Raw genomic sequence first — 17,899 nt, forward strand, 5'->3', positions numbered from 1 at the left:
AGAGGATAGTAGGACGAGGATTATAACTAACTGGTATACACTTTGATACGTGTCTTGGGAGGATTACATCCTCAAGCAATAAGACCTAGTTTATGTTTTTCCCAGTTTGTTAGTCGGGTATTGTTTGGGTATGAGTAAAGTACGTAACTAAGCAAGTAAATAATTATGTGGCAAGGGACTTGATAATCAGCTAGGGAGAGTCTAGGGGGAAAAGTCGATGTAGTTATGAGTGTTCAGAGTCACAGGGCAGCTTTTTGTCAATTAAGTCTGTGCTATAAGCAGTGCGAAAACAACAGACATGAATAAACGATTACCTTTAATTTTTTTAACAAATAAGGCCCACCCTTTCAATCCACAAAAAGCCCACTGTTATCCGCAAACAAATACCGCCCCAACCAATGATAAAAGAGTCCAAAAGTTCCCCTAAATGTCTTTCTCAATTTCCACCCTCTCCACCCACAACAAAAGTCCCTCTCGCCAAAGAAAATATATAGTTAAAAAAAGGCCTAAAGGTCATCATTGCAGGTGTGGATGAGTGCCTCCACCTCCTCCAGGGCCACCAGCCGGCGATATTCAGCCTGGATGACCTTTATTTGGTGGCGCTGCAGCCGGCTGCTAACTCCTACTGATATGGAGGACCAGCAGGAGTAGCTGGATCAAGAAAGTAAAAATAAAAAAGACAAATTGTGAATAATGCTCAGTGCAAACACTTGTTTTTGTAGTGGCACAGTAGCAGAACATTGCTGGTTCCCTAGGCCCATTGGAGATTTTGATGTGATTCGTCACAGGGCCAAGTTACTGACTGGAAGGCATTAAGAGAGAATACCACCAGAATAAAAAGTGATTTTGTTGTTTAAAGGATTTCTTAGTAAAAACTAAGCAGACACTTTGGGGGTCATTACAACATTGGCGGTAAAAGCCGCTTAACCGCCATGCAGAAGACCGCCAACACACCGCCGCGGCCGTGGAATTCCGCCACAGCTATTATGACCCACATCTCGAAATCCGTCAAAATTCAGACACCCACACAAGTCCGACACACCAAAGGTCAGTGATAAACTGGCGAAAACAAAACCTCCACCGTTACGCCAACAGAAATACCCCCATGCTATCACGACCCACGAATCCACGAGGCGGTCTTTCAACTGCGGTATTCCGTTGGCGGTACACACCGCCGCGCTCAAAATACACACACTTCTACAAAACACTGCCACATTGGACAATTCCAAATACACTCACCTGATACACATACACACACCACTCCCACACACTCAATACAATATAAAACACACACCCACATCACCCACAAACCCCTACGACCAAAAATTTCGAAAGAAGGCCAGAGAGAGACACCACCATCCACAAACTAGCAGCCACAGGCACTCAACACCATCACCCACACAACTTCCACGCACAAAACACCACACACCACTACATATCACCACACTTATCACCACACACACTACCCCACACATCACCCACACCACCCCATGGTACGGCAAAGACACCCCAGGTTCTCGGAGGAGGAGCTCAGGGTCATGGTGGAGGAAATCGTCCGGGTAGAGCCACAGCTATTTGGAGCACAGGTGCAGCACACCTCCATAGCTAGGAAGATGGAGCTATGGCGAAGAATAGTCGACAGGGTCAACGCAGTGGGACAGCACCCAAGAAATCAGGACAACATCAGGAAGAGGTGGAACGACCTACGGGGGAAGGTGCGTTCCGTGGTCTCAAGACACCACCTGGCGGTACAGCGGACTGGCGGCAGACCCCCACCTCCTCCCCCACAACTGACAACATGGGAGGAGCAGGTCTTGGCGATTCTGCATCCTGAGGGCCTCTCAGGAGTCAGTGGAGGAATGGACTCTGGTAAGTCAAACCTTTAACTATCATATCCCCCACCCTACCTGCATGCTATCACAGACCCACACCCTCACCCCCTCTCCTATCACTCCAATTCCTCACAAATGTACTAATAACACAAACCACACATCCCAACACCAAGCCCTGCATGACACAACAAAGCATGGACACCCATCACTAAAGCATGCCCACTGCACATACCCATAACACCCCCCTCAACCATCATCACACAAGCCCCCACACAGGAATGCTAGCACTGGGGTACACGGTCACCCACCCATTGCACACCATGACACACACAGATGCAATAATCATGTTTTTACACCCCTGCAGGACCACTACCCAACGTCACCAGACAGGAGGGTCCAGACATCTCCACCCCACCCACAGAAGAGGCCCACAGTGATGACAGCAGCTCTGTCCAACTGGATCCAGATGACCAGCCCGGACCATCGTGGGCCTCGGGACAGTTGGTTCCCCTCACACAGGCACAGCCCACCACAGACCTTCCACCCTCTGGTAACACCAGCACAGCACCCACCCAGCGGGCCCATACCTCCGTCCCCAGGACACGTCAATCAGCTGTGTGTCTACCACTACAAGGAACCCAGTATAACCCACCACCCCAACAACAACAGAGACCTGGGGGCAGTGGCAGTGGGCACACGGTCCAGAGGACGGAGGCACAGGAACGCAGGGGAACTGGGAGGGCTGCCGTGCGACAGGGGGCATACAGGCCAAGGGAACCCACTCTCCACGAGGCCCTCTCCTCCATCATGGGAGCAGACCACCACTCCCAGGAGACGATGGCAACGGTCCTGGCCAAGTTTCAGGAGACCCAGCGCATGCAGGAGGAACAGTATTTGGGGGTCAGGGAGGAACTCAGAGCCATCAGCTCCGCCCTGGGCACCATCGTAGGGGTGCTGAAGGAAATACTTAACACCAGGAGGGACAGTGTGGCACTACAAGGGGCCCCTGACACTAGCATGGACGATGAACTGCCCACCACCTCCGCCGGCGCTAGTGGACAGGAGGCACCGCCACAGGACCGCCACACCAGCACCTCCTCTCCCCCCTGCAGACGGAGAATCACCACGCAAGCGGTCCCCGAGATCCAGGAACAAGACAGAGCACGATGCCAAGACCTCCGCCAAGAAATTAGACCACCCTGATTGTCAAACCACTGTCCCACTTTGTAACCCTGTCTATATTGGAACTGCCCCAGCTCCACTTCCTATGCCCATATGGGCAATGCACCTGTGAGACTAATAGACTGGACTCTGCCATGGACATTCCTCCACCATCACCCCTCACCAACATTGAGCACTTCAATAAACATCCTTGAAGCACAAAACAATCTGAGTCAGTCTGTGATTTCGAAAATGTGTATTAGCAATGACAGTGACAAAATGCTTTTTCAAATGTAATGTCAACATACCTATGTCACACATCTCAAGTCCATGAGGAATCTAAGCAGATGACACACGTTGGAAACCACACCTGTGAAACCGTAAGGGAAATGTACAACTCAGTGACCATATACTGGTTGAAATCGACAGACAGGATAGAGGTAGAAGTATTAAAGTACTTGTAGTAGGCAGGAATGTTTTCTCACCTGTGTGTCACTGGAAATATTGCTGGATGACTGAGTCCCTGTTGTCAATGTCTTCTTCCTCTGCTTCCTCCTCATCACTGTCCACAGGCTCCACAGCTGCCACAACACCGCCATCTGGATCATCCTCCTGCAGAAAAGGCACCTGGCGTCGCAAAGCCAAGTTGTGAAGCATACAGCAGGCCACGATGACCTGGCACACCTTCTTTGGTGAGTAGAATAGGGAACCACCTGTCATATGGAGGCACCTGAACCAGGCCTTCAGGAGGCCGAAGGTGCGTTCGATCACCCTCCTAGTCCGCCCATGGGCCTCATTGTAGCGTTCCTCTGTCCAGGTCCTGGGATTCCTCACTGGGGTCAGTAGCCATGACAGGTTGGGGTAACCAGAGTCCCCTAATAGCCACACCCAGTGCCTCTGGAGTTGACCCATCACATAAGGGATGCTGCTATTCTGCAGGATGTAGGCGTCATGCACAGAGCCAGGGAACATAGCATTTACCTGGGAGATGTACTGGTCTGCCAAACATACCATCTGTACATTCATGGAATGATAAGTCTTCCGGTTCCTGTACACCTGTTCACTCCTGTGGGGGGGGACCAGAGCTACATGGGTCCCATCAATGGCACCTATGATGTTGGGGATATGTCCCATGGCATAGAAGTCACCTTTCGCTGTAGGCAAGTCCTCCGCCTAAGGGAAAACGATATAGCTCCGCATGTGTTTCAGAAGGGCAGACAACACTCTGGACAACACGTTGGAAAACATAGGCTGGGACATCCCTGATGCCATGGCCACTGTTGTTTGAAATGACCCACTTGCAAGGAAATGGAGCACTGATAGCACCTGCACTTGAGGGGGGATTCCTGTGGGATGGCGGATTGCTGACATCAGGTCAGGCTCCGACTGGGTACACAGTTCCTGGATTGTGGCACGGTCAAACCTGTAGGTGATGATCAAACTTCTTTTCTCCATTGTCGACAGGTCCACCAGCGGTCGGTACACCAGAGGATTCCGCCATCTCCTCACATGTCCCAGCGGACGGTGCCTATGAAGGACAACAGCGACCACAGAGTCAAACAACTCAGAGGTATGTACCCACAGTCTACACAGAACACCATTCATACACAAAATGTGGCCTGTATTTGTGTTGTGAGACAAGGCCTAGGTATGTTTGACGCAGTTGGTAATTAGGCCATGTGGGCCCCTGAAATGGCGGCTGCCTGACCTCTAAACTGGGACAATGGGATGTGAGGTAACTGCGCTGGCGTTGTACACCGTCGCGGTAGGCGGTCGAAGACCGCGGCGCAATGCTGCATTGGTTTACATTGGACCCTATGGGTCCCAGGAGCCAATGACGATGTATGCCGGCGGACATGACCGCCGCGGACATGACCACCATTTTCTATTTGTTCAATCAGTCGATACCTGATCTTCGACAGGAGAGGACCTACACTGCAAGTGCTGCTGTGACCTCGGTCTGGAAGAGACAATGGCTCATGCGTCTGGGGAAAGGGCCCCTGCCTTCACTGCAGAGGAGTTGGAGAAGCTCGTCGACTTGGTCCTCCCCCAGTACACGCTACTCTACGGTCCTTCAGACCAACAGGTAAGTACACAGGGAGCATGTTGTATGGGCTATGCCTGTGTGGAGAGGGCTGGTTGTAAGAAGGAAGGGGGCACAGTTCTGCGTGCATGAAGGACTGTGAATGCATGTGCCACATGGCAAGGGTAGGGATGTGGGCCACTCACTTTGACGGTGCAGTTGGTAATGACTTCTCTTCTTCCCCTATACATGTCATGTAGGTCAGCGCCCACCAGAAGAAGGATATTTGGCGTGCCATCGCCAAGGACGTCCGGACCCTGGGGGTCCACCACAGACGGAGCACCAATGCCGGAAAAGATGGGAGGACATTCGCCGTTGGAGCAAGAAGACGGCGGAGGCTCAGCTGGGGATGGCCTCCCAACGTGGGAAGGGTGCCCGTTGAACCATGACCCACCTGATGTTCTGGTTCCTGGCGGTGGCCTACCCTGAGTTGGATGGGTGCTTGAGGGCATCACAGCAGACACAAGGGGGTGAGTACACTATTATTCAGTGGACTTTGCGCGCAGTGAAGGTGTCTGGGTGGGGAGGAGGGCTGTGGGTTTCCCTAGGCCAGGGCGAGTTCCGTAGACTAGGCCCCTCCGTAATGCAGGCCATGTGGCACCCCAACCCACCTCTGTAGAGTAACAAGTACAGGTATTCATGCCCCTGTGTCATCTATGTGTGCAGATGTCGTCCATAGCCATGTAGGCCATTTCCCAGGAATTGCATCTGTAGAGCCCAACAGCGCGACTTAGTGCAGGGGGCTGCTGTGTGTGTATTGTCCGCCAACGGTAGCGGTAAGCCATGCACTCAACCTGTCTTTCTTCTGTTGTCCCCCCCCTTTTTGTGGTCTCCCTGTTCTTGTGTACATTAGCATCATCAGGCGGAGGTACAGTGGCACCGGAGCACGAGGGAGCTGCATCCCACATGGCCATGGAGGGCCACACCACGGACTCAGAATACACCAGTGGGACGGAGGGCGAGGGGAGCACGACGGCGGTCACAGGAGCTCCCTTGTGGTGGCGGCAACATCTGTGCCCCCCACTTCTACAGGTACAGCCGCCACCCCCCCTACCAGCACCGCCCTCCCAGCAGCCCCTCAGCCTTCGTCCGTGCCCGCTCACCCAGGAGGGTGGGCATCACCTTCGCCCCAGGCACCTCAGCCCCTGCCCCTGTCACCTCTGCAGCCCTCAGTGAGGAGGCCATTGACCTCCTCAGGTCCCTCACTGTTGGGCAGTCTACCATTTTGAATGCCATCCAGGGTGTAGAAAGGGAGTTGCAACACACAAATGCATTCCTGGAGGGCATTCATTCTGGTCAGGCTGCCCTTCATCGAACCCTGCAAACTCTGGCCTCAGCACTGATGGCAGCCATTGTCGCTGTGTCTGGCCTCCCCCCTCCAACTTCCTCCACCCAGACCCAATCCCCTGTACCCCAGCCTATCCCAAGCACACTATCAGACCAGCCTGCACACACCTCACCACACAAGGGAAGCTCAGGCAAACATAAGCACCACACATCCCACAGGCACTCACGCAAACATCACACACATACAGACACACCAACATCCACTGCCTCCACTGGGTCCCCCTCCTCCTCGTCTCCCTCCTGCCTCGTCTACACTCACACCTGCATGCACTACCACTACAGCCAATACGTTCCGCACCAGCACACCCCGCTCACGTGCAGTCACCACCCCCACTACCAATTCCATGTCCCCTGTGTCCTCTCCCAGTGTCTGTGACGCCCCCTCCAAAGATACACAAACGCAGGCACACACCCACCCAACAGCCATCCACCTCACGACAGCCTCCAGCCCATGCACCTGCACCCAAATCCACAAAGGTTACACCTCCTACAACCACCAAATCTTCCTCCACTCCCAAACCCCCTCCAGCTACCCGTCCCAGTGTCTCCAAAAAACTTTTCCTGTCTACCCTTAACCTATTCCCCCCCCTGTCCAACTCATAGGTCCCGTACTAGCACCTCAGCCAAAAAATCTCCGGGACCAGTGGTGCCTGTTGATACAGGTATGTGGAGTGCACCGACCACCAGGCCAGCCAGTGTGGCACGGAGCCACAGCACAGCCAGTCCCCCCCCTGTGAAGCACCAGAAGTTGGACAGTGCCCGGCGGGAGAGGGGGAAGACTCCAGCCAGCAAAGCCGCTCACAGGGGTCCCGGGGGGAGTGTCGACTCAGCTGTGACTCCTCCCAAGGTGGGGAAGGGTCAGAAGAAATCTCCAAAGTCTGGGAGGAGCAGCACGGCGGAGAAGACCACCATCATTCCCGCTGCCCAGGAGGCCTCCGCCAGCCCCATCGGCACTGCCCAGGAGGCCACCGCCAGCCCCAGAGTCACTGGCCAGGAGGCCACCGCCAGCCTCATCGTCACTGCCCAGGAGGCCACCACCAGCCCCAGAGTCACTGGCCAGGAGGCCATCGCCAGCCTCATCGTCACTGCCCAGGAGGCCACCGCCAGCCCCATCGTCACTGGCCAGGAGGCCACCGCCAGCCCCAGAGTCACTGGCCAGGAGGCCACCGCCAGCCTCATCGTCACTGCCCAGGAGGCCACCGCCAGCCCCAGAGTCACTGGCCAGGAGGCCACCGCCAGCCCCAGAGTCACTGGCCAGGAGGCCACCGCCAGCCTCATCGTCACTGCCCAGGAGGCCACCGCCAGAGTCACTGCCCAGGAGGCCACCGCCAGAGTCACTGCCCAGGAGGCCACCGCCAGCCACAGCCCGGCTGGCCAGGAGGGCCCCGCAAGCCACAGCCCAGCTGACCCATGAAGTATCGCCAGCCACAGCCCTGCTGGGCAATGAAGGACCGCCTTGGCAAGGACCGCTGAACAGGGCAAAGACCGCCATGGAAAGCACAGCTGAACAGGTCTGACACCGGCAACTCAAGCACCGCTGAACAGGCCAAGGACCGCTGAACAGGGCAAAGACCGCCATGGAAAGCACCGCTAGCCCATTTGCGGCAGGGGCAGTGACGAAACTGGGACCGTCACGGGGTGTGTGCTGCACTCTGGGCACCAGTCCCCCTCCAGAACCAGTAGAGAACAGCATCCACTCCGTCTGTCCTTGGCAGGATGAAGCACCCTGGGCACCAGTCCCCCTCCAGAACCAGAGGAGAACAGCATCCACTCCGTCTGTCCTTGGCAGGATGTAGCACTCTGGGCACCAGTCCCCCTCCAGAACCAGTGGAGAACAGCATCCACTCCGTCTGTCCTTGGCAGGATGAAGCACTCTGGGCACCAGTCCCCCTCCAGAACCAGTAGAGAACAGCATCCACTCAGTCTGTCCTTGGCAGGATGAAGCACTCTGGGCACCAGTCCCCCTCCAGAACCAGTGGAGAACAGCATCCACTCTGTCTGTCCTGCACAGGATGAAGCACTCTGGGCACCAGTCCCCCTCCAGAACCAGTGGAGACCTGCATCCACTTGAGAGACTGTGGCTTTGCACTCCCCAGGATTGAACAGTGGGCAACCCACCCAATGTAGAGACTTGAGAGACTGTGGCTTTGCACTCCCCAGGATTGCACAGTGGGCAACCCACCCACTGTAGAGACTTGAGAGACTGTGGCTTTGCACTCCCCAGGATTGCACAGTGGGCAACCCACCCACTGTAGAGACTTGAGAGACTGTGGCTTTGCACTCCCCAGGACTGCACAGTGGGCAACCCACCCACTGTAGAGACTTGAGAGACTGTGGCTTTGCACTCCCCAGGACTGCACAGTGGGTAAGCCACCCACGGTAGAGACTTGAGAGACTGTGGCTTTGCACTCCCCAGGATACATCAATGGGCATAGAGCCCCCTCGTGGATCTGGCGTGGTGCACTCATCCGGCTGAGGTGCCCCCCTTCCCTTCCCCCTGAGGTGCCTGTTGTATTTCGATCTGATGCCCCTGCAGTGTTCTCTCCGTTTGGATCGGGTATGTTGTGTGGGCCTCGCCCATGCATTTTGGGCCCAGTGGTCCACGGACTATGAATGGTGCAATACCTGCACTACTAATCGTGGTGTATATTTTGTTTATTGTGTATATATATATATGTATATATTTGCTTACTGTATTTTGATATATTACAATGGTTCCACTCATTTCCTTTTGTCTTTGCATACTTCCTGGGGGGTTGGGGGGGTGTTACTGTAATGTATAGATATGCATTGGTGTGTGTGTTGTAGTGGGTGAGGGTCGGGGTGGGGGTTGGGATGTTGTTTGTGTGTGTCCCTGTGTTTTTGCCTCCCCCCTCCCCTATGTCGTAGGTGCAGTACTCACCGTGGTCTTCGCCGCCGACGTTGATGATCCTCGTAGAGGAGCAGGAAGACTAGCGCTGGCAGAATATGGAGTTCCGGCTCCATGGTGCCCTCCTTCCTCATGGAGTGTGTAGAGGTGAGCGTTTTCCCTTTGAAATGGCTGTTTCCGCCGTGTTTTTATCCGCAGTGAATCCGCCCCAGAAAAGGTGGCGGATTGGTAGGTTGTGATACTGTGGGCGGTACATTATCTTCCGCCTGTCTGTTGGCGGTGACCGCCGCGTTGTTTGTTTGTACCGCCGTGGCGGTCGGAGTGTTAAAGTGGCTGTCTTTGTTGGCGGTTTCCGCCATGGTCATAATTCCAATTGTTTTACCGCCGGCCTGTTGGCGGTCTTACCGCCCTTTAACACCGTCCGCCAGGGTTGTAATGACCACCTTTATGTGTAAAAGGAAAAATTACCTCAGGCATATAGGCAGCACAATTAATAGTATTCTATGCTTCTTGTGCAACCTTAATGGAGGCATGATAGCGTTGGATATGGTACTCTCTTCATTCTGCAGCTAGGGCAGCTGTAATGGACAATTTTCTTACTTTACTTCCATTGTCCCAGCTCTTCTCCAACTGCCTTTCAATTCTACCCTGACTACAGAGAGGCACATGAATAATAATATTACTACGTCACACATTCCATATATATATATATGTATATATATATATATATATATATGTGCCGTAAGTAGACACTGAAAAAACACAATGCACTGCAGTACAGGAATGGGAACAGGATATGTATTGTATTTGGCCTCCTAAGAGATTATTATTATTATTTTGAACAAAGTACAACAGCAATACCAATAAAAGCATTCTTCTATCGAAACTATCATTTTGGGAAGTTTGTTGCTTGACATGTTACAAAAGCCAGGTAGTCAAGCCAACCAAAAACTTTTCATAATGGAGGGACAGAGCTATGATGATTCTGAGTCACGAAAGCGCAATTAAGGGGTGGAATGGTCAATGAAGGACAAATGGTCTTGGTTGGCAAATGCAGTGGGATCTCATACTTTACTTTTTGCCACTCTGCTTTGTAATGGAAACTGTTGGTATACTGTATAACTGAATGATAAGACAACAATGTGTGTGGGGGGTCAATGACCATGGACAATCTCTCATTTTGACTGTTTGAGCATGAGCAAGAAAGCCTTCTCAACAAACGTGTGTTGAACAATAGCTTACTTGGGCCTACAATTGTCACACTCCCAAAAATCAGTTCTCCAAATATTACAGTACCACAAGACATATTAGGGGAAAGGGAAAGCTTACTAAAAAAGCAGAAGAAAGCTACAGACAGGATAAAGTCAGCTACATAAACATTAAATATAGCAAAAAAGGATAAAAGGCCACTTCATCATGCAGTGACATCAGTTTCTTTTCATGACTTTCCACGCTAAAGCACAGAACCACGAAGAACACTAAAACTGGTGCACCAGAGCTAAGGCCCAGAATAGGGAAGCCCTGTCCCTAGAAATCAGTTCGAAGCAAGGAGAATGGGCGGGTCGGTAAGAAATCTGTAACTAGAATATGTCTCTACCTGATATTTCACTCATGAAGGTAAGTAACTTGTACATCTGATAGAGGCTTCTAGGTGCAGATTCCTTACCTTGGAATAGATACCCAAGCAATGCCATCCTCAGAGGTGGGCTGCGAACCAAGATCATACTAGAATGTCCTGCAGGACCGAACGACCAAAGTAGCCATCCCGACAGACCTGATTGTCCAGGCATTCATGTTTAGTAAACGTGTGCAAGGATGCCCACGTAGCTGCCTGGCAGATATCCAGGGGAGGAACTCCGCGTGCTAACACAGTGGAAGCAGCAGTTGCTCTAGTGGAATGAGTGCGCAAGCCCTAAGGTGGTTGCTTCTTTGCCAAAGCGTAGCACATCTTGATGCAAAGCAGTTTCTATCGAGATATGGTACGTTTTTGCACAGCATTAACTTTCTTCACACGCAATATCTAACAAAGAAATCTTTAGTGCGATTGAGATAGAACGCCAAAGCTCTTTTTGGATCCAGGTGGTGGAGTCTCTCCTCCTCATGAGAAGGATGTGGAGGTGCGTAAAAAGTAGGCAAGGTGATGGAATGGCCTACATGTAAAAATGTAACAACTTTGGGAAGGAAGGAAGTCTTAGTTCATAACACCACTTTGTCAGGGTGCTCAGACAAAAATGGGGGCTTAGAAGAAACAGCCTGAAACTCACTCACTCTGTGAGCAGAAGTGATGGAAACAAGAAAAACTGTTTTGAAAGTAAGGAGTCGTAAGGGACAATTGTGCATCAGCTCAAAGGGAGTACACATTAAGTAAGTACAAGACAGAGGTCCCACTGAGGTATAATAAACGGATCGAGAGGAAACAAATGGGTGAGACCCTTAAGAAATCGACTAACAATAGGAGACTTAAAGAGTGAAGGCTGATCAGGCAACCCAAGAAAGGCTGAAATAGCCGATAAATAACCTTTAAGGGTGCTCAAAGCAGAGCCCTGCTGGGCTAAAGAGAGAATGAACAAAAGAACCTCAGAAAGAGGAGCAGAGAGGGGATCAACAGATTTGTTGGTATACCATGCCACAAATTTATGCCAACGACAGGCGTATGCTGTTTTGGTGGCGGGATGCCTAGCAGCCAAGATAACATCACAGACTTCTGCTGGAAGATCAAATGCCATCAACTGCCGCCGCTCAGTCTCCACGCATGAAGGCTGAGATTGGACAGGTTGGGGTAGAGAACCGTCCCCTGCTGCTGCATCAGAAGATCCTCCCGAAGGGGCAATCTGAGTGGAGGATCGGTGGCCATGCTCAATAGTTCTGGATAACATACTCTCCGTGCCCAGTCCAGAGCCACCAAGATGGCCCAGTTATTCCTGATCTTCTTGAGAACTTTGGACAGAAGTGGCATAGGCATAAAGGCATAAGGGAGGCCGGAGTTCCACTCGAGACAAAAAGTGCCTCCAAGCGAGTGACGCCTTGGAAACTCCAATGCAGGTGACATTGTGTGGTCTCTGCGGAGGCGAACAGATCTAACCAAGGCTCTCCCCAATTATGAAAGAGACCTTGCACCACCTCTGGATGGAGACGCCATTTGTAATCGGCTATGCATCGACGGGTGAGTTTGTCTGCTCTGGCATTCAGAGAGCCCACCTGATGTTGAACCATCAGGGTAATGACTTGATGTGTGAGCCATGTCCAGAGGCATAGCGCCTCTTTACAAAGGGTCCAGGACCCTACTCCGCCCTGTTTGTTGCAGTACCACATGGCGGTAATGTTGTCTGTGAACACTACTTTCCCTTTGAGAGAGGGAAGAAATGCTTTCAACGCAAGCCTGACTGCCCGGAGCTTCAGAAGATTGATATGGATCCCAGACTCCGCCGGAGACCAGAGGCCTCTGATCTCTGCCTCTACCATGTGGGGGCCCCATCCCAGAAGTGAAGCGTCCATCACTATGGATAGAGCTGGTTGGGGAAGGGAGAGGGATCTGACGTTGACCCAATGTGGATTAGTAAGCCACCACTGCATGTATTTCACAGTCCCCTCTGAGATCTGGACCATTTCGGAGAGATTTCCCTGATGCTGCGCCCACTGGAACTTCAAGTCCCACTGCAGAGCCCGCATATGCCATCTGGCATGTGTCACTAGCAGGATGCAGGAGGTTATGAGGCCCAGCAGCCTTAGAGTCGGTCTCACCCAAACCCAAGATAGAGGCTGAAATATCAGAATCATAGCCTGAGCCTGAATATTATGGACTCGCTTTTCGGGAGGGTAGGCCTGAAACTGCACCTTGTCCAGATTAGCTTTGATGGAAAGGAGCATCTGAGAGGGAGTCAGGTGTGACTTTGGCAGGTTTATAGTGAACTCCTGCGTGTGCATGAAGTTCGCCATAGTCTGAATGTGGGAGGCAACTTTCTGTGGTGAGTCTGCCTTCAACATCCAGTCGTCGAGGTAGCGGAAGACCGAAACCCCCAACCTGCGCAGATGAGCTGCGACTACCACCATCACTTTCGTGAACACCTGAGCCCAGTAAATTGAAAGTGCTTGTGACCTATCACGAATCGTAGGTAACGTCTGTGGGCAGGCAGGATGGGAATATGGAAATAAGCGTTCTTCAAGTCCAACGCTACCATCCAGTTTTCTGGATCCAGGCAAATAGGACCTGAACCAGGGTAAGCATTTTGAATGACTCCTTCTTGAGGAAGAGACTGAGGCCCTGAAGGTCTAGGATAGGACATAACCCCTTGTCTTTTTGGGCACCAGAAATTAGCAGGAATAACAGCCATAAACTACTTCTGGTGCAGGAATCCTCTCTATGGCTCCCGTGTCCAAGAGAGCTGCAACTTCCTGGCGGAGAAGTGCCAAATGATCCTCCAGTATATGGCTGACTGATGGAGGAATGGCTAGTAGGGCAGATTCGAAGGGGAGGGTGTAGCCCCTTTGAACGATCTGCAAAATACACCTCTCCGTAGTGATAGATTCCCAGTGGGGCAGGTGATGGCGAATCCTTCTGCCAACTGGACCAGAGTGAGGGGATGGACTAGGAGGGTGTGGAGGCTGCAGCAAAGGCAGGGATGGACTGGGTAAACCTCTGGTTCCCTGTCCCACGACCTTGTGGGATTTCGTGTCCCCGGCCATGCAGCAGCTGAACAGCCACGGTGGCACGGTGGCTGGGAAAGGGGTGTGACAGGGAGCCCATTGCTTGGCCACGAAAGGTGCAAAAGGCGGACTATTGAGGACAAGGGGCAGTGGAAAGGCCGACAGATTGAGCCGTAGCTCAGGAGTCCTTGAACCTCACTAAAGCCGAGTCCGCCTTGTCTCCAAAGAGACGGGAGCCATCAAAGGGCATGTCCATAAGAGTCTGTTGGACATCCCCTGAGAAACCAGATGTACGTACCTAGGTGTGGCACCTCAAGGCCACCGTCGTCGCAACCGATCTACCTGGTCATGTCCAGCCCACATCTGATAGTGAACTTTGCTGCGTCCCTAACATCGGTGATAGCTTGGGAGACAGGGCCTCCTCCGGTATCTGCAGCAGAACTTGCGCAACCGTATCCTACAGAGTGGGTTTAGCGTCCCAAAAGGCATGTGGTGTTCACTGACTGCAGCACAAGACTGGAGGAAGAAAACATCTTCTTCCCAAATTGTTCCAGCCTTTTTGATTCCCTATCCGGAGGTGCGGAAGGGAATGTGCCTGAGGATGAGAATGCTTTGATGATAAGGCTCTCGGGCGTAGGGAGTTGGGACAGGAATTTAGTGTCGTCCGGGGCGGGCCGATGGCAGTGTGCAACAGTCCTGTTCACAGGAGCCCCTGTGTTGGGTCTGGACCAAGTACCCAAAAGGACATCAGTGAGGGTCAGATGTGGAATCCCCTGGTTGAAGCACCTCCATCAGGTGTTTAGACCTGACTTGAACAGTAGGCAGCTCAAGGCCGAAGACCTCAGCCGCTCTACTGACCATTATGGAATAAGCTGCTCCCTCTGCCGTAGCCATGGTAAGAGGAGACAGCATGCCAACATCTGGAGAGGTATCCAGACCACTGGCCTCACCCAACTCCTGTGCTCAGTGCAAGTTAGGGTCATCCTGGTATTCATGAGTTCAGGGACCCCTCCAAGCGTTCCCCGAATTTGAACCCATAAGAATAAGGGTCGGAATCCAACCTGGGGTTAATAGGCCCCATCGAAGAAGGAGGGGGCATCGGCCAACACCAGTACGACTCCTACTTGTCAGGAATCGCCACAACATCAATGGTGGGCACCACCGACATCGGGAGCGTTGAGAATCGAACTGGCACCGGGGAAGGTCTCAATGACCGGTGTTGGTGCGGTTCTGAGAGTGGATCCGGAGGGGACTTCGGTGGCAGAGCTGCTGGCACGGAACCCAAAGACCCCCCCAACAGTATCCCTTTGCCCCGAAGGCACCGCAGCGGGGTCGGGCTGCCCAAAAATGAGGCGCATGGCCTCAAAAAACTCTTTTAATTGGGCAGGGGTCACCCCGGCTCCCGTAAACTTGGGGAGGCGCGGAGCGGACCCAGAAGCAGGCTATAAAGACGGAGGCCTCCAGCGCCGATGCTCCTCCCACCTCGCATCAGCCAAGGGACAGGGCGAAGTCGAAGGGTGATGGGATCTCTTCAACTTCTTATCTTGACCCGAAGACTTCGAAGAAGTCGAGTGGTGGTGGCTCCGCGACTGGTCTCGAGACCTTCCTCTCGAGCGAGACCGGGACCTACGAGGAGTTGAGCACCGGGCTGCCATTAGGTTGAGGGACCGCTCCCTCAAGGCCTTCGGGTGCATGCCCTGGCACTCGGAGCACTACTTTGCGTCGTGGTTGAGCTCCATGCACCACAAACAGACCCAATGCGGATCCGTCACCAACATCATGCTGTGACAGTCCTCGCACGATTTGAAGGTGGTCTTTGGGGACATCCCTCGACGCACCAAAAGCTAAAAAAAAGTCGACAAGAGTCGAAGTCGGTAATAAATTGACCAAGGGTAGCACTCTCCGGATCAGCGCGAGGCACGTAAAGAAAAGAACTGACGTCACTGCGCTGAGACGGTGTCTATGTACTACTCCCGAGGTCATCTTGGCGACTGCGATGCCAACGATGCCCGCAGAGTTGACTGACGCCACCTACCAACGTGCAAGGGTAGTGCTTGAAGATAAAATCTCCAGATCCAGTCTGACGCCTGGGGGAAAATTCTAAGGTAAGGAATCTGCAACTAGAAGTCTTTATCAGATCAACATTTCGAACTACTAATGCATTGCAGCAAATGATTTTTGCTTCTCCACCCTGTTTGTTCGGCTCAGTCGCCCTTTTCAATGCATACTTCACAACACTGGGAGATTGGGATGGTATAAGCTACATAAAGAAAGGCAAAGAGAAACCTAACTCCCTGATATACTACTATCAGTATCTTAGTGACAGGACAGCAGAGTCTGCATCTCTTCTTAAATATCAGCTCAAACGAGCGCCGACGTGTCTGCATAGGTAGCGACAGGCACATGGCTAGCTCTAGCTGGATCAGATATTATTCGTAATGTAAACTTAACTTACCCCAACCCAACAGTGCGTTAGCTGCTGTTTGGTGCGCTGCATCCCTGTGCTACAGCGCACACACCTGCGCACTCTCCCCCACAGCAGTCAACACTCCCGCAACTGCAAGGCATACCATCTACCAGGTCTGCTGCCAGCATGGAGGGGAGGTGGCACTGCACAAAAATAACAAGCGTGGCCACTTCTGTAAAAACGAGGCGGGCTGCACCCCTGCGCAGCATCAGCAGCCACAATGTGTGCGGCTTGCACCTTCAGCTGCCGCTGTACTGACAGTTTAGCTTGCTACCTGTTCTGCCATGGTGCTGGGTTAAAAACATAAAAAAGAAGTAGAACAGAAGCAAAAGAAAGAAAGAAGTAAAGGAACAAACACAAGGAACAAAGGGAACACCAAAAGAGTACCAAAAGTCACGGAAAAGTGAAAAAATACACAAAGAAAGACACACTGATTAAAAAAAAGGAAATAAGGGGTGGATATGTGAGATAAGGGGGAAGATTGGCACAGATTAGGAGAAAGTCCCAGCACTATGCACAGAACACTGAAAGCAGGTAAAACAAAATGGCCGCACCTATGCGCACCGCATGGCACAGTTCGCACTGAGTTTCAGTGTGGAACGCGCTACTGGCCTGAAAAAGGAGCACGACTGGGCTGACGAGCATTCCTCCGCCTGTTCGCGGGGTTCTGTGGAATCTCGCAAAGTTTTGGGAAACTCCATGAAGCAAAACTGCTATTTCCACCCAGGCCTAGAATTTCACTCAAACATGTAGCCAAATATATCCCATTGTGTGACTTCCTCACAGATTCTGAAATGGAAGTAGTAGAAAACAAACATTGCTTGTGCTTGTGTTCTGTTGCCCTGTGTGAGCAGTGATAATCACAGATTGTTTCATTTGATTGACAGCAAATGAGAAATCATGTGGTCCACAATCATTTATAGGCTAAGATCAAAGGATCAACCTCACAAATGTGAAAGATGTGTGTGAGTGTGTGCAATGGTGTATCAAGATGGTAACAAGTGAAAATTCCCTTGATTTAAAAAGTGTTGTTGGCCAAATCTTGATAGTTCAAGTATATGTTTCACAAATGGCAGTGTGTTTGTCTGCTGATCTATTTTCTAGGACCCAGAAGGTAAAAGAACATCAAATATCAATGATTATCATGCACTGAGAGTGTCATCACAAATAATGTGCAAACCCTGTGAGCTCTAGGTGCATATGTGAGACTGAAAGAGCAAATGCCAGGTATTTACCTGCCATTACAACATTAAAACTCAAAATATACTCAATGAGGCACACTGACATTTTTTATTAATGTAGTAGGTAATTACATTCATGCCTCAAGTTGAAAACATTTGCTGCATCTCAGTTTATCCATGTGAATGCCATACAATGATCAAACAGGCCAATACATAATTCATACAGTAGGAACAAACCTACACCATATTGTAAGCAAGATAATGTTTCACAGTGTACGTACCAAAAATGAACATTCTCATGTTAAATAAATGGTG

The sequence above is a fragment of the Pleurodeles waltl genome, chromosome 7 (genome assembly GCF_031143425.1).
Source record: "Pleurodeles waltl isolate 20211129_DDA chromosome 7, aPleWal1.hap1.20221129, whole genome shotgun sequence".
Classification (NCBI taxonomy): Eukaryota; Metazoa; Chordata; class Amphibia; order Caudata; family Salamandridae; genus Pleurodeles; species Pleurodeles waltl.